Source organism: Excalfactoria chinensis, chromosome 5 (genome assembly GCF_039878825.1).
Source record: "Excalfactoria chinensis isolate bCotChi1 chromosome 5, bCotChi1.hap2, whole genome shotgun sequence".
Taxonomy (NCBI): Eukaryota; Metazoa; Chordata; class Aves; order Galliformes; family Phasianidae; genus Excalfactoria; species Excalfactoria chinensis.
The window spans coordinates 53,039,482-53,066,161 of NC_092829.1; the positions used below are offsets into that span (position 1 = coordinate 53,039,482).

The following is a 26,680-nucleotide window of genomic DNA, read 5'->3' on the forward strand; positions in this document are numbered from 1 at the left end:
ACTTTTTGAGACATTTATATTTTCCCTTAGTTTCAGTGAGCATCTCTTTCCTGCCTTAGCAATTCTGTCTGTGGCATCAATGTTGCAAACACTAATGCACTAAAGCTTGCCTGTAGCACAGAACGATCACACAGAATTCAAGGCAAGTACAGCTTTGCACGTGAGCATCCAACCTTTAGGCTTGCCTGGGCCACACTGAGTGAAGGCGAACATTTCCTGCTGCTCCCAGGACCTCGTTCAGCCAATGTATGGAAGCGGGCACCGCCCCGTGCTGAGCTCTGCTTGTAGCACAGGCGGTGCTGCCGGCGCCGCGCTGTCCGGGTGCTGCTGGGGGGCCGGGCCGGGCCGCTCTCAGTATATTTCACACATTGCATTAAATGAACTACAGCAGGCCAGAATTTAATAGGTATACATAAGAAAAAAATGTTTCTGAATGAGATGTGGAAATAAAGTCAGATGTAAAGACGACATAGAATTCACCGAACAGATTAATAGCTGATAATGTTACTGATATCGATGCATTTAAGAACTGGACTTTTCTGATGAGGATGGCAAACTCATTAATGTTGATGGCTGCTACACTTATGGAGAAGAAAACACAATATCTTTATCATTAACTATAACAGAGCAATACATGCCAGAAACTCCATCTGTCTTCACGTCTATCTGTCTGTCAAGAAAAAAAGCACTTACAGAATCTTAATATTTGTTCAAAGAAATGGCAAATTAGGAAAAGTCATTTCCAAAGGCGACAGTTTATTAATGCTCAAGGGGTACTTGGCCATTTCTCTTAAGATTTTTGATCAAGCTACCTAGTGCCCAAACAGCTGAAACCACACTAATGGGAGGAGACACACATTTGTGGACTAACTCCGTAAACTTTCAAGAAGTCAACAAAGTTTCATAGATAATGCACATTTCTCCTACTAAGACAGCAACGCAGACTGTTTGTCAAATGCAGGGGGAAAGCAAAAGGATATCAAGGGAAGAGTATTGTGGTAGTAAGAAAAGTACTAACATGCTTGAAGTATCACTTCAAATGTGTATTTGCTTGGTTCTAGGCAAGCACTTCACAAAACAAAAGGATTTAATCTTTGCTCAAGCAAAGCATTTGAAGGCATTTGCATTAGGTAACAGCTTGTATGACTGCACTGCCAGTGCATCTGTCTCAGATAACTTCTCCTGTTTCAGATGAAGTCTGTAGAGACATGACACTGCCAGTAATGCTGTACGCACAAGCATCAGGAAAACTGGCAGCTCAGCAGAAACAAAAGAACTCAAATGAGTGCCCCCACTGAAAGATGAACTGCCAAATGAACACAGCAGTTATTTGTACTGCTTGGCTCCTCCCGGCCCAACTCAACTCAGAACTAACTACACTGTGTGCTGCCATTGCCCAGTTACTATCTGGGGAGCAGTAAGGGATGTGAAGGCAGTGGGAGGGGAGGCAGTCACAGGGGAAACAGAGGGAGCAGGGGTGAAAGGGGTGGGCAAAAAGCTCCGAGGCAAGGACTCAAATCCAGGAAGCCAGGATTCATTAGTTCCAGTGTCACAAGCACAATTTGTTACTCAGTTTTTCAGTTCAGCTAGGAAACGAGAAAAATGAGCTATTCGCACAACTCAGTTGATATCAGACTTGCAAAACCTTGATTTGCTGGCATTTCAGGTCTAACCATGAAGACTTGTGCAGGGAGAAGATGATCACACTGATAGGGGTAGGAAAAGAGCAAAACAACATCAGTCTAGAAATGCAGTAAGCATCAGGTTGTTCTAAACTCCAGAGAAGAGCCAGTATCCTTCCAAACAGGGATATTTTCTGCTTCTTTTCATCTGTACCAGCGTCTCCTAAAAGCCAGCCTTGTATTCTGCTTGGGAACAGTAGAATGTGTGAGTAAAGGCAGAGTTAATGAAATACTGAATTACTTGAGGCTGACTTCACCATCCAGGCTATCACTTTTGCTGAGCTTTGAAGAAGTTGTTTGAGGTCATTTCTTCTAAGTGGGATGTAAACCAATTCTCTTCCATTTCCTATAAAGGACTCCATTAAAAGTTGTGATGCGACATACCCAAACAAAAGCCAGGAAACAAACAACAACAAAAAAAGGCTAACTGACAGAAACCACTCCTGACAAACTTATTTGTGAGCTATGCATCAATTCCTTGCTCTGTCAAAAACTTACTAGATAGCAGCAAGTATCTTCCAATCTTGAACACCATTAAGCATCCAGTGACATCCAAAAGCACCTCAGTTTTGTTCCAGGCATAGCATGGAGCCAGCTATTAACAGAGGCGAGCTATTGACAAGGGCAGAAGCATCTTTATCACCAAAGGAGTGAGTTTTAGCATTTATCAGATCAGTAGCCTTCACTTAAAACTTGAGTTGTAATTTCTAACAAAACCATCCCTAAAGGAGCGGTGCAAACCCCTGGTTTCAATATTGTCCAAGTGCAGAGATCTCAGTCCTCCAGAGGTGATGGCTTTTCTCCAGTGAGTAGCAATCAAGAGTCACAGAATAAATTCAGTACGCATGGGAAAGGTAACTTTGGACCATTCTTCAGTGTCTTGCTATCTACGGAGTGGGACTAGTAGCACTTAGGGCTAAACCTTGACAATGAAGTTTACGTCTCAGTGGTTCTGTCTAAACTGTCTGTACCTGCCACACTTTGTCCTGAAAACCTGGTTCTGAGTTATCTGCATGGCTTACACTGGGCCTCTGTGCTTACTTTTCTTCACTGCAACTATGATAGAGGGAGGAGGAGAAAGAAAGTGACTGGTTATGTACACCAACACCTAATTCTGAAAATAAATGGCCAAAGCATGCTGCAGACAAGAAAAGTGTCTTGATCTTTCAGTTCAGATTTAATGTGTGGTATCTTTGTAGAAAAAGAAGCAGCAGGATTTGTCCACAGAGTAGCTTTCGTAGGTGGTTTCCTTAGTTGGATAGGTAGGATAAGGTATGGGAGCCTTAAAGAGCCATATAAGCATGCTAGCAGAACAGACCTGGGTGTCTCTCAGTACAGACAGAAGTCCTTGCTGAAGGAGAGCAGCAGAGTTATTTCAGGAGCCTGGAGTGGGGCAAAGAGGCTTGGGACAAAGTTAAAGAAGGCTGTTTGAGATGTCTGCATATTCTATTTTGGCACCATCTCCAGTCCGTTGTATGTCAGGTGTATTTCTTTGTTTCCTAGGTGCTACTTAACAGGATATGTAATGAAAAAGATTACAAAGAAGGTGGTGACAGGGAGTGAGATTTCACACCACAAGACCCACTGATGATTTTTTTGGTGAGTTAAAGCTGAATGTCTTTCCCATCACTGCCCTTTCGCCTTGATAGATACATTAACAGAGCTGGAACTTGTACCTCTGAGAGCTGTACGCCCATGAGAGCCCATACAGTTTTCCATCAGCTATATTCAGCTGTCATTTTTTGCTGCTGAATTTCCCATTGTCCAGACAAGTTCTGTTTTAGGACTGAACACCTCCACAGCCAGCAATTACATCTAGAGCATATTGACATCTGATCTGATGCACCACTGACTTCCCATATTTTCAGAATAAATACAAGAAGAGACACCAGCTACAAGAACAGCCCCTAGAAATTAAAGAATTCTTTGCTTAGAAAGCAAGTGGGATTACATATCCATCTGCTTTAGTTGCAGACTTGTCCCTAGGGCTCCATAGAAGGAAAAGAAAAGTGAGGATTACAAGGCAGGAGAACATTCATTTGAAAGATTACCTTATTTCCTTTGAATCAGGCTTGCATGAACACTGCCATGGCACAACAACAGTAACCAGAGGTTCTTGAGACTTGGTCCTGACATGGATCCTTCCATGGGTCTGTCGCTGAGCTTCAGTACCTCAGTTTTCCTACTGATTCAAATCAGGATCTGAGTGACAGTGCTTAGGCTTGTGTAATCCAAAGACCACCTTTGGATCATCTGAGGTAGCATCAAGTAACTTCTCCAGAAATTAAGCTTTAATTGAACTTGAGTGACTAATATGCACAAACCAGAAACTTTCCTGTGGGTTTTAAAAATTTAATTATATTCCATCCCCAAATTTTCTTTGTGATACTCACTGAAAATACACAGCTGCACTGGTGAAACTGTCAGTGAAAGGAAGCTAGAGGTTTTGGCAGCTGCATTGGAGGGGAAGAGGTGAGGCCGTGGACTCATGAGAAGGCATTGGAGACTTAAGGTTTGGAGATCTCTGGACGCCTGCTGGAATTTTTGGCACTCTGAAGACAATTCATTTAATCCCCACCCTTCTGTGAACAAGGGAGAGGTGACAAGGTTACAAGGCAGTGGGTCCTGGTCTTGTCTCTTCCAGGGTCTTACGGTATGACCAGTCACACAGAACCTGGTTTCTACCTCCGTCTGTGAAAAGCAGTATATGTTCTTCGTTAGATGAACATCAACATCCGGGACTGGATGGGAAGAGAGTTCTTAGTTCCTATGGAATGGACATGTTTGAACCCAAAAGTGCTTCAGGTGTGCACTGATGTTCCCAGAACAAATTTTAGCTGAGGAGCATTACACACATCTTTGAGCTGGAGGATCTTCTCAGGAAGTATTTGTTCATCACACCTGTCACTCTGCTACTGAATGCTTGCTCAGAAGCTACTCTGAGGAAAACAGCAGCCTTCCTGGGATCTACTTTTCTCTGCATGCCACAGAAATATTTTCCTTTCTCTTTAAAGCAAAGACCACCTTTTATTTTTATATTTATACAGCACCTGTCACTGAGGAGGGAGCAATCATCATCCCTCCAAACCACTGCCACAGAACAAAACAATAAGAGGACCAATAATGACAAGACCTTGTTCTGGGAAATGTATTTTCAAGCTTGTATTTTAGTCATTTAAAATGTAACAGAGAGAATGATCTCCCCCTCTAAGACATACCAATAACCTCTAAATAAATTCCAGGGATTGTGAAATACTGTAGGAAAAAAAGTCACCAGCAGATTGCCTTAATAAAATGGTACTTTCCTGAGCAAGAGATGCCATTTCACCCCAGAGGATGAGAAGTGCTATATCAGAACTGAGTAATTATTCTTTTACTTTATGTATTTTTTCTAACTGCCTACCACAACACATCAGGAAAATATCTCCTTCCCAAGCATAGAATGCAGGAAGAAACTTTGACACAGAAAAGAGAGTTTTCAAAGCATGTCTTTACCTCAAGAGGTTCAATAACAAAATCTCATAGCAGTATAGTGACACACACATCTTTACAGCAGGAGGTTCAATAACAAGGTCACACAGCAGCACACTGTCAATGACTTCACTATTAGCCTTGTGGAGCACTGTAGTTGATACGACTATTTTATTCTTGAAATCTGCTCCCTTTTAAAACATGTGAATGATGCATTCACAGTTTCCCATAACCAGAGCTTCTCTTCCACCCCTGCCTAGGAGGATGCTATTCATTTCACACCGCAACATGCAATAATACCAGTGTTACAAAATACCATATGATCCAAATAAAATAGTGAGACTAAATAATGGCACATTATTGAAAGGAAGGGGTTCAGGACATCCCCAAGAGATAGCAATGGCTAAAACAGAGAGCAGCTCTCCCAAAGGAGTGTTTTCTGGGTTTGCACAGACCTTCCAGAGGCAGGAAAGGTCCACATTCCACAGGGCTGGACTACCAACTGCTTAGCAGCTCGGGGGTGACGGTGTACAACACAGGTCTAACTAGGAAAGCGTATTTTCTCTAAGGGTTCACCACTCCCCCTTATAGCTCCTGCAACAGAGAAAATGCCTGTTGTGGAGCACTCTGCCTTCCACACACTGTGCAGGTGTAGATGAACTGATGATATCTAAGGTGCTGTTAATTGAGACCTGCTGCTCCAGCAGATAGTGAAGAAAAACAGTGCATATGCTCTCACTGACACTATGAAATCCCTTCTTTCCTGCTCTGGAGAACTGGCCCATCAAGCCCTCCTTGATGTGGTAATGTAATAGTGGTCTGAAAAGAAATGTGCAGCTTTCAGCAGTGTACATCAATGAGGGAAATAAAGCAGGTTTATCAAAGAAAAATGTGACTCTGACCCATCCTTGGAAACAAATCAAAGAGTATCTAATGGCAGCTATAGGTCTCCAAGAAGAAAATGAAGCCAAACAAGTTTAAAATAGATCCAAACAAGAATACATATCTTTTGTGTGTGTGTGTTTTTGTTGTGGTCACTGCCAGCCAGACTATGATCGGTTACAAATGTTAAGGGCCCTAGAGTTGTCGGAGCCTTTAATCCATCAAATTGGCCATCCCTATGTGCCAAGCAATGACCTCAGTCAAAAGCCATAAATTACTGCTCATTTAAAGCATGAAGCCTGCAAGCTCCCTCAAATACTGCTTCGCTCAGCACTTGTGCATGGGGAAGGCTGTCCAGGACTTTGTGTTAACTGAACCTAGCATGGAGCACATGAATAAAAACATCAGAGTGTGGGTTCTGCATGTGAGTAAGACCTGAAAGATTCTCTTACAGAAAGATTCTCTTACAGAGTGCGTTCGGTTAATGATTTAAAGCAGCATGCAAGAAGTTAAAGGTAACTTTCTTGCTGCTGATCTTCCTCAGGGCATCGCAGCATAAGTGTCCAAGTCCTTTACAAATTGCCAGAGAAAACTCATTATCCATTCAGAAGGAATCACTAGTTATATTCTATTCAGCACCTATATCAGAGATGACTGAGCCTTATTTTCTCAGTATTAAAGTTACTTCATCTATAATTAGTTCAATAAAGCAGGAGTTCACCTACAAAGCCTTTTTAATAGGCATGACTAATAAAAATTACTTCAAAAAAACTGTTATAAGGATTATGAGGAGTTGAATAACCATAAAAACACTGCAGAATAAAAGAGATCAGATTTTCAGCACTCAGCACTCTACAGCAAACCGTGCTGCCTGTGGCAGGACATCTTTCACAAAGCCTTTCACTATCTCTTTCTGCTCCAGTGACTGTTAGCCTTGTTTTCCAAACATTTCTCCGTGGCTGTACACAGATAGATAAATAGATACGGATATTTAAATGGCACCAAGCAACGGAATTACAAATAACAATAGAAATACACAAGAGGGCATAAGTTCAGTTAGCACTCATGCACTTCCTAATTGCCAGTCTTGACTCTCTTTATCAAAAACTCAGCTGAAGACTTTGCTTCTGGCACACCCCTGTGAAAACCGTCTGGAAGCTCACTACAGCTAAGGCCAATGTTCCATTTGCATGTACAAGCTGGCTGGCAGAGACAAATTCAAGTATTTTCACATCTATGGCAGTGAACCTTTACATTAGGCCTTAGTGGCACACTTTAAACAAATGGTTTTAGGGGATCCACGTGATCTCCAAAATTATTGTTGTACATGGAATGGGCTGCTGGCTAACAAATGGCAACACTAACTTAGACTCCTATTTTTGGAGTGAGAACACAATTTTCTTTTAAAGAAGAATAAGTCACAGGGGTGTTGTACAGTTTGCTACAGATATTTCCAAGGTGGTTTGGGGTTGAAGACTCTATCTGCATCCATAATATAACTTGCAGAAAGTCATAATCTTGAAAGCTCTTCCGCACAATGCAAATTAGACCTTGTAGCCCCTGAAGGGGCCAGACATATTACTCGTTCATTCAAAGATAAATACAAGAGTTACAGAAACAGACAGCATTTTGGTAATGAACACTTACCTTTCATAGTTCAAGGTACCTTAAATCATAATTCATCAGAATGAGAAATATTGATAAAGTCTTTTGGCGCTCTGCAGTTTGCTTACAGTTTTACATGCTTTTGGCAGTGAGCATCTTCATTTTAAAAACTTCATTATATTTATGCCACAAATGTTTGCCTTTTGTGGGCTCTAAATGTTTTACAGTCATTTGAAGAGAAGAAAAGCTGCAAAAAGTGGAACACATGCAGCATCCGTATAAACGTGTGAAACTGCTGCACAACACGGCATGTCCCACTTCTTAATCTCAGCAAACAAACCTTTCTGAATGCAGTTCTAACATACTGAGATATGCTGCTTCACTTTGATACGACGATGGATGACAACAATTGCACACGCTAAAACTGCTTAACGTTGTTCAAGTATTACTAGTGAAATCCCTTGCAGCAGTTCTGCAGGCTGAACCACGTAGCCTCTGGTAGGCACACGCAGCACTGTGGTCCTTTCCTTGTCACATAGCTAGCATGTTGGTTTTACTTCCCATTCACCCTGCGTCACCTCCAGCTCTGTGACCTTTCCAGATGGCAGACCACAGCACGCAACTGAATGTGGGCCAGTGACAGTGGCTTAGCCATGCTTTGCTGACAAGCTCAACATAAAAGGTAATTTTAAATATACAACTGCCAATACAACGTGGTGTCTTTTTTGGCAGAGAAAGTAAAAAAATAACAAAGAAAAAAACAGCTCTGTTCTTTTTATGAAAGCCTGGCAGTTTTCCAGCAGAGACTTAAGTACTTTTTGTACTTTGGGGGAAAAATGATGGGACGTGGTCCAAGACTGGTCATACGAACCTGAGAAATATGGAATAAGAGGCTGGGCTGAAGCAGCCAAAGTGGTACCACCAGCTGCAGCCCCATTAATTAGTGCTCTGCGGTATGTAGCTGTAAGAATGACCCTGATACTTGTTGAATACAAGCAGATAACTTTCACAGAGCGGCTATGCTTTTCTTACTGAGGTATATTTATCCAAGAAGTACCTTGCACGTTTCCCCCTGTCTCACAGGGCAGTAAATTAGTTCTAATTGCAGAGGTATGTAGTAAAAGCTCTGCTCAGTCTTCTGCAGCATCTAAAGATTTATTTTACAGTTTTAGTTTTTTTTTTCCAAATGTCTAAAATTGAGAGCAGAGGAACATGAGAGAAAATGCAGGTTTTATAGGCCTATAAAATTACCTTACTTTAGATAAATGTGTTTCTTTGCAACTTAAGCAATGTAACTGAAAACTACAATTCTGTGGCTGACAGTGCACTGCACTAGAATATAGATTTCTTTCACTGTTTGCAGCCATTCTTTTAATTTGAAAAGAATGACAATTTTTATCTGCGAAGAAGGGAAAATATGTCAGGTACAATAAACAACTTTAACGTACTCTAACTCTGGTTTTATGAATCATATCAGAAAGAGTACCGATAGAAGAGACTAAGCTAAATTTTACAGCTCCATTGACAACACTGACTTGTGCATACAGTAGCACTCTCCTGAACAGAGCCAATGGACCTCACTGGGTACAATCCTACATCTGAAAGACCTCCAGGATTTTGGGTCCTTATACCATGCCAGATATCAGCTGCTGGATGTAGCCTTCCATCACTGTGTGACATTCAGTCACACTCTGAACCACCTTACAAACACTAAGTGTCACTGCCCATTTGGTCTGCTATACCCTGCTGACTCCCTGCCTCAGCACCAACATCAAGCAGTGAACATCAGCTACCCTCTGCTGTCACAGTGAGATGGCTCTGGTAGTGGTAAACTGGACAGCCTGCCTGAGGATTTAATACTGAGTCAGCTGTTGCACTGCTCCAAGAAAACATTGTTAATGTCAGAATCAGCAGAATACAAACTACAGCTTGAATGTGCCAGGCAGATGACTGACACTGAACTTAACATGCACTTCACTTGGCATGGAGCTAGCTACCTGTTTCTGTTGAGTAATCTAACGTATGGAGGAAATGCTGTTTTCTTGTCTGCCACTAAATGCTAGAAAAGAATCCCTTCCTCTGACCAAAAGCCAGCACATACACATAGGACTACAGACAGGTGTTTTGTGGTAAACATGAGACAGTCTTGCAGCTTAGATAAAGAAAAAAATGAAACATAGTCACCTAACCCAAGGCCAAACAAAAGAAGAAAAGACAGTAGAGGACTGTCGAACTGGCCGGCTCTTCTGGGAATGCAGCTGTGCATTCCAGCACGCAGCAAGAATGTGGGTTTTTCCATTTACATTCATCACAAGCTTTGCTAAAATCGGCACAAAAGCACTTGTCTCTATGTATGTGGCTCAACCAGATATTCTTTCATAAAGTAATACTACCTGGTATGAAAGAATGGAAATCGAAAAGTCTTTGAAAGTCTTCCAGCAACACAGGGCAGAAAAATTAAACAGGTTGCTGTCAGGAACACATGGGTGTTCTAACACCCTCCTCACTGCAACCTCCTTTCAAGTAGCCAGAGACAGCAACGAGGTCTTCTCTTAACCTCCTTTCCTATAGAGGAAGCAAACCCAGATCCTTCAGCCACTTCTCACGTCTTGTTTTCTAGCTCCTTCAGTACAAAAGTATATAATAATAATAATTACACACAATTATAAGTCACTATCTAAATGATAAAATAATTAATTGTATGCAGCCATAAAGGTATCCAATAGCAATCAAAAAGTCTGCAATATAATCAGTAATGACCAGACAAAAAACCTTCCTAGGCCTTTATGTCACTGTATGTTTCTTCTGAAGAATCACAAGCTTTTCTACTGCTCTCACCTTTGGCCAAAGTGTGCTTTTAGGGGCTGAGATATGAGGAAAGGGATGCCATGGAACTTCTGAGCAAAACTGACCCCAGGCTGCTACACAGCTGTGATTTTTAGAGATGCAACAAAGCTGACAGATAATAACTGAACTGCTGCAAAAGGTTCTTGAAGCTCATTCTCACTGTCAAACAGCACAACCCTTATGTAGCGTCTCCACCCTCCTTAAGTACCCTGCATTGAAAACAGATCCCTCTATTACTGAGACAGCATAGTGAGAAGAAAAAAAGAGCTAAAAATCAACAACAAAAAAGAACTTCTGTAGTAGGCATCTTATAATGACATGACAAAAACGACCAGAGAGATAAGAAACTTCAGGGAAAGCCGTGCTGTTATTCCTTCCTCTACTTGACCTTCAAGGTCTGTGTGGTTTGCTGGTTTCTTAAGTGAACTGATCACTATGAAAATGCCCACTCTGTCACCCATGTCCAGTGGGATTCAGCACAAATCTGGTCAGCTTCATGTATCAGACATCTTTTCCATCAGTGTTCAAATGTGGAAGGAAGCAGAAACCGTGATAAATGTAGTGACAGAAGCATCGCTTACTGCTATTTGTTTCAAGCTTTGCCTCCACTCGGGCTCAGTACCAACCTGCTGCACCAGCAGATGGCTCCTAACTCCCTTCAGCAAGACATGCTTTAAAGTCAGAGCTCTGTCACTTCTCAAACCAAAGATCATTACATGCTTTTTAAGGTCCACAAAAAGCACTTGGGACTTAGTCTGGTTCTCATTAATTTCAAGGGGAGTTGGAAAAAGCAGTAGAAAAGCTTTAAGAAATGAAAAGCAACGAGAAAGAATAGAACATAAAATTTCTTGCTTTTAAATATGCCCCACTCCTTTTTACCTCTCAATAATGGTTACATTTGTCATCTGAACATTTAAGCATCAGAAAATCATATAAACATTTTTAATTGCATGTGGGGAAAAAATAATCCATGCATTTTAGCTTAGATCTGTAAGAATCCACAGAAATTTTAGAACCAGAGTGAGAAAAGAAAGATAATCAGTTTTATTCCATGTACAGCAATTACTTCAGCTGTCAGCAAAAGTTGCTCTTACTCCTTAAGAGTGAGGCATCCACCCCAAAACAATACAAGTTTATGTAAAAAGATCGTGCCTTCTATTCTCTAATCTCTTGGTACTGTCAGGCTCAAGTATTTGCAAATTACCACGCAATTAAAAGGAACAAAAAAGATGGTCATTCAAGGGAAAAATCAAAGTATTTCCTTTGCATGATAGAGAACCAAAGCACCAAGTTTCAAAAACATTTACAGATCTTCTGCCCCTTTCCCATGCTTTTTAGTACAGAGTGAAATTCCTCCGCTAGTGGAGCCAACAGGAGTTTTGCTATCAGTTTCAATGGAAGCTAGAATTGTACCCTTATCTAAATCAATACGGCCTAAATTCAGCCTTTTGTGGCTTGTTTTTAACAGTGTACAGAGGTATCCAGAGCTTGCTCTAAGCTGACGGCTTTTTCTACTACTGTTAATGCTAAATGCTATTCAGACTGTGATCTCAGCCATGAGGGAAGGCATATTTCTGGAAATGCTGCACTTTAGGCAATTCGTCAGTATAAAAACGGTAACATTAATTTAATCCCATCCTGACAACTCTGAAAGTCTCATTTTATTTCAAACAAAACACAAAGATAAAATCTAAAATCAAAGCCTAAAGTGGATGGTAAAAGGTTTTAATAAAAACCCTCTTCTGGATTCTGCTGCAGGTCACATTGATGTAAACCCTGTATGTTTCTACAGCTTTACCCTCGGCTTTCTCAGCATTTACACAGGAAAGAGAATAAATCCCAAAACTACAATACAAAATATATCTGAACAGTTTAATTAGCGCTTCTTGCTGCAGAAATATAGACTGTTCACGTCATGTATAAAAACAGAGTACAAAAAGGAAATAAAGCAAACTTCTAATTAAATTATATGTTCTCCAAAGCCAGGATGAATAATTCTAGCTCACCTACCATAGAAGCCATTGCACATGAAATGGGGTAATGTATAAACAAAGTGTTTTATCTGGGGTATGACTGGAAGCTCCAAGATTGTAACGTCCTTTAAGATAACATTCCAAACCTATCCTTTTAAGTTTTCAGCCAAGAATTTGTTTTTATAATTTCTTTGCTCTTGGCAATAGGAAACTATATTCCAGGCTAAGCGCTCTCTCTCTCCTTCACTGCTGCTACCACTCCCACATTTTTTGCCAAAATTGATACAAATGTTTTGAAAACCAGAACTACGGGGAACTGGTTATAACTGCTCTTTGTCGCTGTTTCTTTCCTTATCGTATTTACCACAAGGTACCATTAAAAAAAAAGCTCATTAAAAAACGTGAATAATCTTATTGTTTTATCTGCAGCTGCCATCTCATCCTGCAGTTCTCACCAGGTAAGCCCAGACTCTGAGAGCTGATCTGAGAAGGTAATACTTGTGCTGGAAGACCTGGTTCCTACCTTAGGGAAGAAGACATAGCCAAGACCCCCCTGTGCAGGTAGGTAGATCCACAACTCAGTATCGGTATAATTCTGTTGCTGCAATAAAACACAGTACTGACTCATTCAGATGAACAGCACATGTAACCAATATTTGTACTCCTGGACTGCAGTCTGTTCTATCAAGCAGAGCACTGCTTGGTTAAGTTTTAACAATCTTAAGGGCTACAAACACTACTGTCAACCCAGACCATCTATAGGCCGCTAGGAACACCTCTGCTTCCCAGCAAATCCCCTCACTTCCAACATGCACTATGAGATGAGGTCATTTATTGAGCACGTCCATTTATAAAACTACAGAAGGGAAATTTTAAGGGAGTGTCTGCTCCCTTCTCTCCCAGCTGCAGGGATTTGCTAATCACTTTATACTGCCATAGCACTGCAATGAGATTCAGCTTTATTTCTCAGGGGAATAAAAAGCTGCTGTGGGCTAAATACGAGGCTAATGTTGAGCAGCTCTGAAAACCCCCAGTCTAAAATAATTACCAATAACATCACTCTTAACTGTAGTTTGTAAAAGGAGAAAGATATTGCGATAATTCCGCTCCCTTTTTTCTCTGATAGCCACACCTTCATCTGACATTAAATACTATATGTCTCTAAAGGAGGCAAAGCTCTCATTTTGCTTTGTTTGACAATACCAGAGAGAGGCTACATAGCTGCAAACAAAACCTTTTCCTGTTTCAATTTGCATGAATTTAAGCACTTGCAGTTGACATAGTTGATCATATTTTCGAGAAGTACAGAGATGCTCTCTAAAAAAGCAACCCGATAGCAATTGTTTTAAATGATTTGAGTGGAGAGAAGAGGGAAAGGTAAGCACAGAGTATGTGTGCAAGTGTGTGTCTGTTTGTGCAAGCCTCATGCCGTTGCTCGCGGTCTCCTGATTGATGAAACTCTGAGCTCTGCTCAGAGTCAGCATTTGTTTTCTTGGTAAAAACTGCTGCCTTTTAGACAAGCAGGGGGAAAAGCTCTTCAGCACAGTAGGAACAATTCTTTGTTCATCTTCATCCCTGAAAACCATCTGGAACCTTAGGACAGGAACAAAGACCTTCCTTGAATAAAAACAATCCCCATCAAACAAGGAAAAGAGACCTATTAGTCACTGGAGACTGCGAGTTAAACATTATTTTACCTTTATTTCCCTGACAGATGAAAACCCAGACAAGGGGAAAGCTTGTCACAGCCTGCTCTAAGGGACTTTGGGGGCAACAAGGAGAGACAGAGGCAGGTTCATGACCGGCTGGATTTCTCCGCTGCTCCAATTAAATCAGAGAAGCACTCAAACTAACAGACTTTGGTGAGTCTTCCACCATCCAATTTACAGCTTATGCACATGCAGCTGAAGAGGCTGCACTTACTGTACTGTCTATGTTGGCATGCCAGTCTAGGTTTGTTTTAAATGCTGTTCCCTTCTCCTATCAAAAGGCTACATTCTGGTCTCTTACTCATTCCCTGAATTCAAAGGCTTTGTCCTGGGCTTAACTAATTACACCTGATATCAGCAATAGTATCAGGAACTCAGGAATTTAAGCACTTATAATTCAAAAACTTGAATCTGTGCAAAAACAGTTAAATAAATTACAATGTGCCTATTAAACTTTGCACTCTCAAGTCATAATAAATGCCTGCCTTAGAAGAGCCATCCAGTCTAAGTTAGAATAGCCACGGCAAAAATCATGCAAGCCTTTTCATGAGAACAGGGAAGGCTGATGCTTCAGAAGTCATGGTCATTGATGACAACTGCACATGTAATGAGTTAGACAACATGAGTTAAAAATACAACCTAGCATAGAATTTACTTTGTCACCAAAACCTTATGGATTATGTGAAATGCTGAAAAATTGCCATTCCTTTGCAAGAAAAAATGAGGTATGCCATACATACATATGAATGAACTAACAAAGAGTAATGCGTGCAAATAGCAATAATCCCCAAAGTGGGGGAATAGAATGGCACAATGACATGCTTTTCTTCTGGAACTGTAATTAACACAACAAAGGCCAGAAAATTACCTGAAAATAAATATACAGGGTTTGGGTTTTTCCTCCAATCTTCTCCCTTAGTTTTTTTTTTACTGGTATTTGCTGCAGATCTATTGTGTTTAGCACAGAAGTGTTTGGTCTACAGATCAGCGCTAGAGAGGCAAAGACACAGCATTCAGAGGGATTCACAGAACGCCCCGGCCCAATGCCTGCTTTATGTTTCACAGATATTTAGAAATGAATTTTCAAGAGCAAACAAATACATCTCTATTTTGGAAGACTAAAGGGATGACCTTGCTTCCATTATCAACTATAAACGACAGTACAGATGTATTGGGTTGTTTAGTGTAAAAACAGTAAAAATAAAAATCACCAAATGAATCAAAGTGTCTAAGTGTTTTCACATACAGAACACTTCAGCTTACAACCCATTCAGGTTTCAGTTCTCTTAAACGTGTGCACACACACCTTTGACAATGTTGCTGGCTGTCACAGACTAATGATAAACACTGCTCAATACTCAGTACATTACATATACTGAAGTTACTGAAAAACATGGTAGCATTAATTAAACTGTTCAGTAATTATAGAATATGTATTAATACGCATGTAAATAGAGGACATGATTCTTCTCATCCTTTCCTGCATCCTTCCACTTTTATCCTGCTATCTGATAGGTCCCCAAAGTGCTTAAGAAATTCTGCTAATGACTTAATAAACAACACTCTTTCCACTCATTTTGGAATGAGCCCCTTGTTCATCAGCTATTGTGTGCTGCTGGCTGCACCACCTCTGAGTTGCTATAGTAAGCAGAGCTACTACAAGCACCTAAAATATACGTGGGCATTCATAGGAAAAAGGAGTAGCCCCAGATGCTAAGTGATTATATTCATGCCCACCAGAAATGGGGGGAAAAAAGAGAAAAAGAAACATTTTTTTAACCTTTGTGTTTTACTATTATCTTCAGCACAATTGCAGTTCTTACTTTTTAAGCAGCTGTTTCTCAGCAGAGGTTGAAGAAAAGGTGGTAGGTCTCATTTTTACCAGAAATGCATTTGGATCATAACAAATGTATACTGAAAAGAATGACATGAATGGACATATGTGACAAGTTTAGCTTCTTGATGTACTTTATTACAACTGATCTGAATAGATTCCAGTATGAAAAACACATTTATTCCATTGGAAGCTGACACTGAAGGGCCAAGTGTCCAGGTTTTCAAGGTATGTGACCTCATTGGCTAAAGGTTTAAAATAATTTCTGAAAAGTGATGCAAAATTTCTTTAAAATGGCTGTGTTTACACAAAGTGTTCTTCACTGCCTGATTCTATTTGCTAACATCCATAATTCAACAACTAAGTATTAGAGCAACTCCTTTACTCGAAGATTTCTACAGGAGAATATGAAACTTCCTAAATCAAGGTGTACGGGGTCAACTTAATCTTGTAAATAATCTCTGCTATGTATGTGAGATTCTCCAGCATCCTTATCTCCTAAGCTTAAAGGAGTTATCAAAGTTAAAAAGACAAGATTACAGTTATCAGGCCTGTATTTCAGTTTTAAGAGACTGACTATTGATCAACACAGAGAGAAATCTGAGTAAGAACCACATGAAAGATTTCCAGCCTAATCAACAATAAACTGAAATGTTATTTTAGTGAAGAGGTTGTTTTGAACATTTAATCAAACAATACATGAAACTGAACATATGTAAAGCTATATATTAATATGTGTGTGTGTGTATATATATATAAAAAATAAAGGAAATGTATACAAATTTCAATTTATTCTATAGGAAGGGATCAGAATTTCTTTTAGCTACTATGAAACATAAGAAATTAGCTGTCTCAACTATGTCATTCTACACTTGGAAAAAGGAATTGAAAAACAAATGGAACAGAAACAGTCAGGAATATGGTAGTAAAGGGTTTACATTTTTTTCCACTTGGACCCAAATCAAAGTAATTTGTAAGAGACAAATCAGTTGTATACATGTCTAATCCTTTTACATGGCAGCTAGTATTTCTATTATTACATCTGTTTGCTGTTTCACTTTTCTTTTTCTTACTTTTTTTTTTTTTCCTTTCACCTTATTTTGTTTATGTTGAATGTTAAATGGCTTTACTCTTTTCAAGCCTAGCATAACTGCTTGTATGCAATCAAAAATATATAACAAGGTGAATCTTGGTCTCATTGCTTATGTTAGCACAATCAGTTCCCACGTATACAGGAGGAATGCTAATCAATTTTAAGTTTCCAAGATGAAAGGATGAAGTGTAAGCCTCCAGTCCCTCACAGGTATTCTACCATCACAAAACCCAGCACAGTGATAAAGCAAACCCAGTAGTCATTCAGAAATATGCCGCAAACAGTTTGGCAACAACACAGTCCACTGCTCAGGAAGAGGATCATCTACCATGCATTACCTTACCTAATCTGCACTTGGAAGGAAGTGTGATGAGGGGGAAAGCAATGGGTTTGCAAGGAAAACATGGGCACAGAGAAGCAATTTAAATTGGAGCAACATTCCTACCTGCTTAGGCAGACAGTAGCTCTACATGACAGCTCAGAAGAATTAAGTACACAAGTGTACTTAGCTTAGTAGTAGCTGCTTCTTGGGAATCTAGAAAGATCTGGGGAGTGGGCCTACCATCTTCTACCCAGAAGGAAACCGACCCATTACAGAAGTTTTACCATACAGTAACAAGGTGGCACTGATCTGGGCAGCTGGTTCTCCTTTTCACCTTGAGAGGAGGAAGGTCTGCTGGGATGCAGAGATCATAAACAAGCCTCCTACAGCAACCATTTGTGTTTCCACTTTGCTAGCATCTTCTGAAGTAAAAGGTGTTTTGATGGAAAGAATCTGACTGGAACTAATTGACTGAAAGTAGCTGGAGGAAGAGGCAATTGTAAGAAACAGTAACCAAATACTTAACTAAAATGAAGTATTTGCAGGTCAGTCTGCTTGACCACCTTCTCAACCTCACTTCAGATCATAGTATTGCATAGAAAGGATTTTGTATAACCATCACAGCAAGGGCTGACTACAGGCCAGTTTTGAAAACCTCTCCACTGATAAACAGCTCTACTTGTTTTTAAAGCAGTGTTTACTTATGTCTCTGTGGAACTGGCCCAGCATTCCTCAAGTATATTTTCAATTGTTTCTGCTATTTTTATTTCACAGAATTATTATTGTTACTTTTTGTTTCCACAGAAATAGTACTAATTGTGTAGTCCTAATATTTTCTGCAGAGACTAAAAGGAAATGTTATCTGCCATGCCATGTTTCTGTGCCTCTGCTGGAGGTACTGGACATGGTGTGCTACAGGCCAAATATCTTTCTAAATTAAGCTCCCAATCTCTCTATTTTTGCTAGCATGGCTTAGTAAATATTAACATGCAATGATCAGGTATGGCTGCTTCTGCTGTACTCTCTGTTATTTGTAAGCAAATTCTGAAAGGCCGTCTAAACAGTTTATAGTAAGGAGCTGTGCAAATGTTGGTGAAAACACTTCAAAATGTGCTGTAAGGGAGTCTGTGCTCTTTGTTCTCAGCCCAAACACACTGGAGGGGTGCAACACGCTGCATTCCCAAACATCAAATTTAAGCCTCACTCATACAATCCTTCGAGTAATACACACAGAAGTTGACCCTTTGAAACAAACTCATATCAGTCCTCAATGGATAACAATTATCTACCTAAGGGTTATTTAGCTTTTAAAAGACACCGAAGTCATTCGAATGAGCTGCTTCCTGGTTTTCAATTAGGAGACAAAAGATATTTGAAGAACTTTCTAAATGAAGAGGCCAAAGCCTTACGCATAATGCACCGCCACTGTGATTAATTGAGAAACACCACAGCTGTCATCTTGTGAACTCAAGCATAGTCCCAGGAGAAAAGATTATTGCATACAAGAAATAATGTTATGAAGTGTCTGACTCTGCAACTAGCCCAAACACTTGATTTAAATATTGTTTCATATCGTTATCACCATTTCCATATATGAAGATAAGGGTTAACATTACAGTTTCTCACTTGTGAATAATTCTTACATCTGTGAGTAGTTCTGTACTAAATCAATTCATTAGAGAAATGTCCCTTTAAGACAGAAGTGTGACTCTGTCTCTCAATACCATTCTAGCTTTGGGACCCACTAAAAATACTTTCACCTCACCAAGACTTTCATGACTCTGTTATCAACAAGAGATTATTTTAATCTTTCTGATAATCATTTGTCCAAGCTGTAATTTATGTAAACCGTACCTTTCCTCTAGACAGAAAGCACGTTCATTTTTAATCAAACCAAATTCACCAAGAAGGATTGAAAACGTTTCTTCTTTTCTACATCTATTTTTAATCCGCAGGAAACTAAACACAGATGTCTCCAAAGGCACGAGGATGAGGATGAGAAATCACAGTTTTACATATTTGGAAAAACAATCTCAATATAAATAGAGGCATCCTCTTCCTAAAGTGCTCGCAGATTTACAGCTCTGAAATCATCTATTTCGGCTTGGGTTTCCCTCTCTCCCACCCTGCACCCTGACAAATCATCCTTGCCTTCAGAGACCGATAATCCCAGTTGGCTGCAATGACACCTACTGGATGTCAGAACTGATGAACTGCAGACCCTGCTGCTGCTGAGTTTAGCTGGCGTCACTGCCAATGCAACGTTCAACACCACAGCCCTCTCCGGCACAGCTCCCGCCCACTGCAGCTCTTCCCGACTGCTTGGATCTCGGTTACCCCTATGAAGCAATTTCCTGCCTCTTTCAGGCTCATTTCTCAACTCCCAGGTAACAAATTTTCAACCTGATTACAAGTAGGCTAGTTTAACCCAGGCTCTTTTCAAGTCCTTTCATAATCTGAGTTGCTCCACTGCAGCTGTTGTTGTATGAAAGTTATTTATAAACCGCAAGCAAAACCTTCAGGTATTTATAAAAGCTATTATGCAAAACAGGAAGACAAACTGCATCACTTCACCGTTGCTGTTTTCGCTAGGACCTTTCTCTTCATGCAGTCCTCCCTGTGAGGATCCCACAGCTGCATTTTGGCTTTGACTGGGATAGAATTTAAAGCAGACGTTCTAATCGCCAATTTAAATGTGTTAAGTAAATATTACTTATTTCATTCACAAACATCACGTCTTCTTAAAATGGAAACGTGCCTACATGGTTAGCAATGATTTTAAAGTAGATTTGGGAGAAAGGTTTGCATTACATTCATGTGTGAGCACTTCTGAAGGCCCATTTGGTATCAGAATTAACCTTTGCTTTTATTACATTTGTTTTTACAGTTATTGCCCCAAGGGAAAAAAGGTGGGACCCAATATGGTGTCATGGAGGACCAGCAGAGAGCTAATGGGAATCCAGCCTCCTGAGTGGGATTTCTCAGAATTACCTGAATTCAGTAGGTTTGGAGAGACTCTTGACCAATATGTATTGGCCATGGCCTCTGGACGAGGAAAGAAAACTTTGGAAGAAAATACAGATATGAACCTGAGCCTCTCTTGTGAATTCTTCATTTCAATGGTGGAATAAGTGACCACAGATCCAAATGAGAAATACATTATCTAAGTTTATTAGGAACTTAATCATCCAGTAAGAGACCAAGAACCTTGGATGAACTTCTCTGTGACTCCAGCTCTAGCATTCAGCAGAGGAATTAAAAACATAACAGGCTAATGAAACACTATTAGAATCACCCACCCATCAGTGAAGTAAATTGCTCCTTCTTAAAGTTATTCAAAACAAAAACAAACACAAAAGACTGAAAAAGAAACTTAACCTCATTGGAAATATTATGCTCTGATCATGAACATAAAGTCTGCCTAGAGTCAACACTGGCAATAAGATTCTTAGCTTTTAAAGCAGATGAATTCAGTAGTTGGTATAAAACACATGAACTGTAAATATTTATTATAGGACATGTGAGTATAACATCCTGTGAGAGTTAAGGAAAAGAGGTAAATTTTGTCTCAGCCAAGAAAAGAAGCTGGAGCTATAACCATTTACAGCCTGAGAAAGAAAATCATAAAGATGCTGTTCATAGTTGTTGATTTTTGAAAGAGGATAAGACAAATTATATATATATATATTTACACACACACGCACTATGTACATCCCTATCAATGGTGTGTTATAGAGGTATTTCAGCCATCTCCATATCCAGCATGGCACTAGAATGATGTTGAGGAACCTGTCTGTCACATGCTATATATAGTCTGCCTGGGGAGAACAAACTCTGGACACAGGAGCTATCTATGATCCTTAATGTTAAATTTCTTTCAAACCCATCTACTATTCAGGATGCTGGAACATATTTGTAGAGTCCTCACACCATTTATCAAGGAGCTTTTCAACATCTCAGCTTCAGAAAGGTAATCCCCAACCCATAAGAATGCAAAAGAACAGTGCAAAGTAAACAAACCCCGACCAGACAGACAGAAGGTATGCATGAGAGGAAGAGTAGCTTTCTAAATTCCTTGTCATTTTATGCCATCTATGATAGACTAGCAATGGCTGGCTGACACCTCTGTAAATAAGCTGTTCAGAAAGCATTACAGACAAATAAACAAGTAGTGATAAATCAACTATTTCTGTTTTGTATGAAATCTATGCAGAACAATTAGCAAACTGATTAAGCAATTCAGACTGGTTACCTGCAGAAAGCTATTTGGAGGGACAGCACCTGAACACCCATGCAGCACAATACATGTAGTGGATACCCCTGCATTCATGCTCAGAGACAGCCTTATCCAGCACTAGACAACGTTTAGCTTTATCTTTAACCTTTCAAACACTTTTGGTTCTCTCTCTTAACATCAGGAACCACTCATTTTACAGCATTTGCATTCACCGTGGCCTTTGAGAGACTTGTCATCTATTCCCATATAATACAGCCCATTAAATTACAGCAAGCTATTCCTGAACCAGACTCAAATATTCTGGATATCAAGAGCAAGAAGAAAGGTAAAGTATTCTTGGTGTTAGCACACTCTCTACAATGGATTCACATTTTTTGGTGACCAATAGGAAGACTCAATTCAGTAGTTTTTAGCCCAAGGAAAACACAAGTATTTGTAAAAGCTTGATCATATATTTGCCTTTTTACCAGATATGGAAACTGAAACTCAGAGGCATCAAAGTTAGCCATAGAGAAATTCATCTGTGATTAAAAGCAAACAAAATATATGCGCGCTGCTGAAAGACTACGAAACAGGGTTAAAGCAAGATTTGTGTGCTATGCAGGCATTGCCTGCATCTTACCAAAGTCACTACACAGCCAACATAAAACACACCAGCCCCTAAGTTTTTATACAAGGAAGCCGTTGCTTATTGTTATTTCCACGAGTTTGATTTGTATTCTTGTAGATGAACAGCACAGGGATGAGAAATCAAACAGTATGTTTGTTCACAGAAGAAACTAGCAAAGTTAAGAATGAAAGCAAATGTTTTATTCCATAGGAGGTTCCATATGTCCCTAAACCCAGCTGTATTTCTGAGGTTAAATGATGCAAAGACAAAAAGCTGACTTGGTAAAACAAAGGTAAATAGCAATCCAGATGCTCTCATTCATATTCTGAAGTTATTGCCATCAGCTCTGTGACCAACACATTTCACAGCTTGTGATTTTGCAACAATCATAAATTAAGGCAGTAAGAGAGGACAAAGTCTAGTCCTATAAACCTTTGAAAGGGTTTGCTTTATTTATATCCCAATTAGAGACATTACCAGAGCTCTGAAGTTTATAAAGTATTGGAACCCAGTAGAATCTGGACCTCAAATCATTTGTTTAATATTTCTGATGGCCTGGATTATTATTATTCTGTATTTAGACCATTTCATGATTTCATACACAAAGAACTACATTTTATTTTTTGTCCTTCTTCCAAATAGAACGAGGGCCACCAGGTGCAAAAAGACTGCAAACTTCACAAAAGAAAACAAGATAATGCCTGCAAGGAAGTGGAACAATCTGTTCTTTTTGGAGGCTTTGTTTAGCTCTCTTGCCTATCACTTGAGAACAAAGTAATTAAAAATAAATCTAGAAGAAGGTTTCCATAATGAGTTCCCCAAAGAGTTCCTAGGAGTTCCTGAAGGCATAACAAACTACACCTAAGGGCTGAATTTGAACATGGGTTCCCTTCTGAAGGAGCTTGTTCACCTCATGTGAGGTGTACTGATGTGACATGGGAATGGATTCTACTATTATATATATAAAACATATATATTTATAAAGTATCCATAAAGTACTATTTTCTTACATCTATTCTGTGTACTAAGGAAAATGCAACACCTCTGCCTTTCCAGAATCCAGTCCTTGCAGTTAGTCTACTCCAATTTTATTGAAGTCTTATTCAAGTAAAGGTAATATTTAATGACATTAAACTGCACTAAAAATATTTGTGATAACTGTCAAATTCATTAAAAAAAATAATCATTAGGGTCAGTGTAACTGCAATAAATACAAAATTAATAGCAAGAGGTTTCTTTTAAGGTTACGTTAAAATAACATTTGGGATATGTCTGGATCTGACAAAACCCAGGGAACTGGCTACAGCCACAATTTGTCCTTAATTTCTTTGTGCCCAGATGAGAAAGATACTAAACAACCCATATTTTTTATTCACAGTGCTCTGCATGCTACAGGAGAGGAAGTGGTCTCAAAATGAAATTTAGGGTTCTCAGTCAGGCCATTTGGGTTTGTTTGCCTTACAGCTGTCCTCGGGCAAAGTTAGTTACTATTTTGAGTCCTTGCTGTCAATTTGGGGAAGCTGCATTTAATTCCTCCCCCAGCTGTCTGTCACAAGGCAGAAATGTCATCCGTGAGTGATGTGTGTAAGATGCTCCGAACCTTCAGCACAGCAGGCAATATGCCGTGGCCAAATGCTATTGGTCTCAGTGCTGCTAGCATTGCCTACTTGGACAAAATGAAGGACAAAGTTTTACATTTAAGTCCTCATTTACTGTGTTTGCTGCTCCACCCACTTTCAGCATCCCCTATAGGGCCTTAGAAATCCTAGGCCTTAGAAATACACCTTCTCCAGGTTCAGAAAAAAAAAAAAAGACAAAAGACATGACAGGATTTGCACCTCTTTGCTGCAGCGCTCAGGATTACTACAAAATTACATTTTCTCTTCAGCAGATTTCTATACATTCTGTTTGAAATATGAAAAGCTTCAGAGCCAAATTAAACCACGTTGGATGTGGGATAGATTTGAAATGTGCCAAATCAATCGCTTGGTCTGAAAATGCTCTACTGTGCTTTCAGTTTGGAATGTGTGTGCCAAGTATTGCTCGTAGCTTCACATCTTGAAAACAAAATACCAGAGACTTCAAGGACATACAACTGAATCCTGCATCTCTCAGCTGAACTGGAAACAGGAAGACAGGTAAAACTTTTTTTCATCCTTCAAAATTTACATCGGAATCTTTAACCAATTAGAGAAAATAAACCATCCTGACAAGGCTTTTAAGTGCATCTTAAAATTGCATTTTTGTTACTTAGATCTCAGGGACAAGAAAGATGAATCATGTCTCAGAATTTATTCAGCATTGCTAATTAAACTCATTCCTTGAGGCCTGGGAAGCACTAAAGCACTGGAGTGTAACAGCGAAAATTAGTGATTTGAATAGAAGAATCATGAACTTTGGAAAAGAAAACATTACCCATCGGTGGAGCTCACAAAATAACCCCTTCCAGAAATCAAAGGAGATTAATGAAGGTGAAGTCAAGAAAAACAACAGCTTTCAAAAGTCCTCATGTCTCATTTTCTAAAGAGCACAACATAAAACAGCTCAATAGCACTAAAAAGCTTTGCCTTGCATCTATACATTTCACACAAAAAATAGGGAAGAGTATTTTATAGGCCTAATTATATCTTACAGTAGAGAACAAAACTTTATCACATATATATGTTTTAATTAGATTAATCCTTAAGTATTTCTTAATCCTTAGGTCCAAATCCCGTCTCCCAAATTTTATCATATTTTACTTAAAACTGCTTTCCCTGAGGTTTCCTTGCTACCAGTGGTGTTCTACATCTACTGAACAGACTGTTCATCCTTCCCAAGTTACTGCTGAAGAGCCTGGAACACCCAGAGCACAGCCTTCCTGGGCACCGCTCCTCCACTTTTCAATGAAGGCAAGGTGCTGCAGTCAGCTGGTCAAATGTATCTCACCTGCACAACAAGACCAGAACTTCTGATAGCAGCAGCTAAGCCAAGACTTTGGTGGAACAAAGAAAGCATAGAACAAAGAAAAGATAGAACAGTATGTGACAGAGATACCTCTCTCATATTGCCATGACTGCCAGCCTGCTGTGTGCCATTCATAATGCAGCGCTTGCCTCTGGCACTTATGGCCTTGCTTGTTGATACTGACTTCCTAAAACAATGACTTTTCAAGGCAACAAAACAAAATACTTGCCTCCTCCTGCAAACAGGCTGTGTGACAATGTGGTTACTTAGTGCAATGCTGTGACCCATGGTGTCACAGGCAAATCATGCAGGAACATTCACTCAAATGGAAATGACACAGATGTCAGAAGGGAGGTACGGAGAAGTCTGAATAGTCATTGCTAAGTATAGATTTTAACTGATGCAATTGTAAAAGTTGGGTTACAAATACCTTCTACTTTGCTAAACAATTAATAAATAAGCAGTATACATGAGTGTAACACACATGAATCTGATATAATCCACATTCCAGTACTTTATAACTTTTCATTAAATATCTGCTTCAGTGATGATGGGATATAAAATTCCAGTTTTCTACTCCTTTTAGAACTGGGAGAAAAGAACTGTGTGATTTTTAAAGTAATAAACAGATACTTTAGATAATGTCATTAAGTTGATTGAATTGTCATTAAGTTGATTCAGGCTTTGGTTTTTTTTTTTTCCCCATTGCTACACAGGATCTACAGCGTGTTCTGAGACTCAGTTCACCTACTAAGTGCTTGCAGCTTGCTTTGCAGTCCTACAGTAGAGAGACAAGAGAGACCACTAGGTACCTTAGTTCTCCTCACCTTCTCCTGTCCTTCAGTGCACCTGAAACATCAAACTACCAGAGGCATGAGGAGCCAAGGACAGGCCTTACCAGCATGCAGTGGCTGATCCCATCAGACTAATTAATTTAGGCTGCAGCGAAACATGTTTCTTAATGGATTAAAAGATGCAACTTGGTTTAGCCACATTATGTTGGATGTTGTATACCCACAGAAGTGACTATTTCTGAATCAGATCTCCAGCAAGATACCCTCACCTCCACTTCCAATCCAATGAGGGCTGGGAAGGGATGGATCCTGGCTTCACCCGTTCTGGTCACTCAGGTGCACTGCATATGCCTGAGCTCCCCTGGGTTGGCCCTGCCTTCTCATCAGGTGTTCAATCACTGCTTCAAGCCACGACTTAATATTTCTGCTGCAAGTCTGGCTTACTACGCAATTGAGCCATCCTTTGATATATTTTATCAAGATTTCTTACAGGAGGACTTCAGAGTCCTCAGTAACAGCAGAACTTTCCACCAGTTGCCAGTGTTGGACTCCTGCTGTTCTTCACAAAAGGGCACCTCTTTTTTTCACTAGTGCATGCATGAATCTATACGCACAGAAACCCGTACCTTAGAAACAATTCATTTCTAGTAACAAAGGAGAAGACTATTTTTCTTG

At 39.8% G+C, this 26,680-nt stretch overlaps 1 protein-coding gene across 1 annotated transcript in view; it reads right to left on the reverse strand.

Moving 5' to 3' along the window:
* Nucleotides 1-25,317, reverse strand: part of WT1 (WT1 transcription factor) — a 68,464-nt gene extending 43,147 nt beyond the window's left edge. The window contains exon 1 of the mRNA XM_072338916.1: nt 25,302-25,317. The gene's annotated coding sequence lies outside the window, so the exon portion shown is untranslated. The remainder of the gene's footprint in view (nt 1-25,301) is intronic.
* Nucleotides 25,318-26,680: the final 1,363 nt, after the last annotated feature.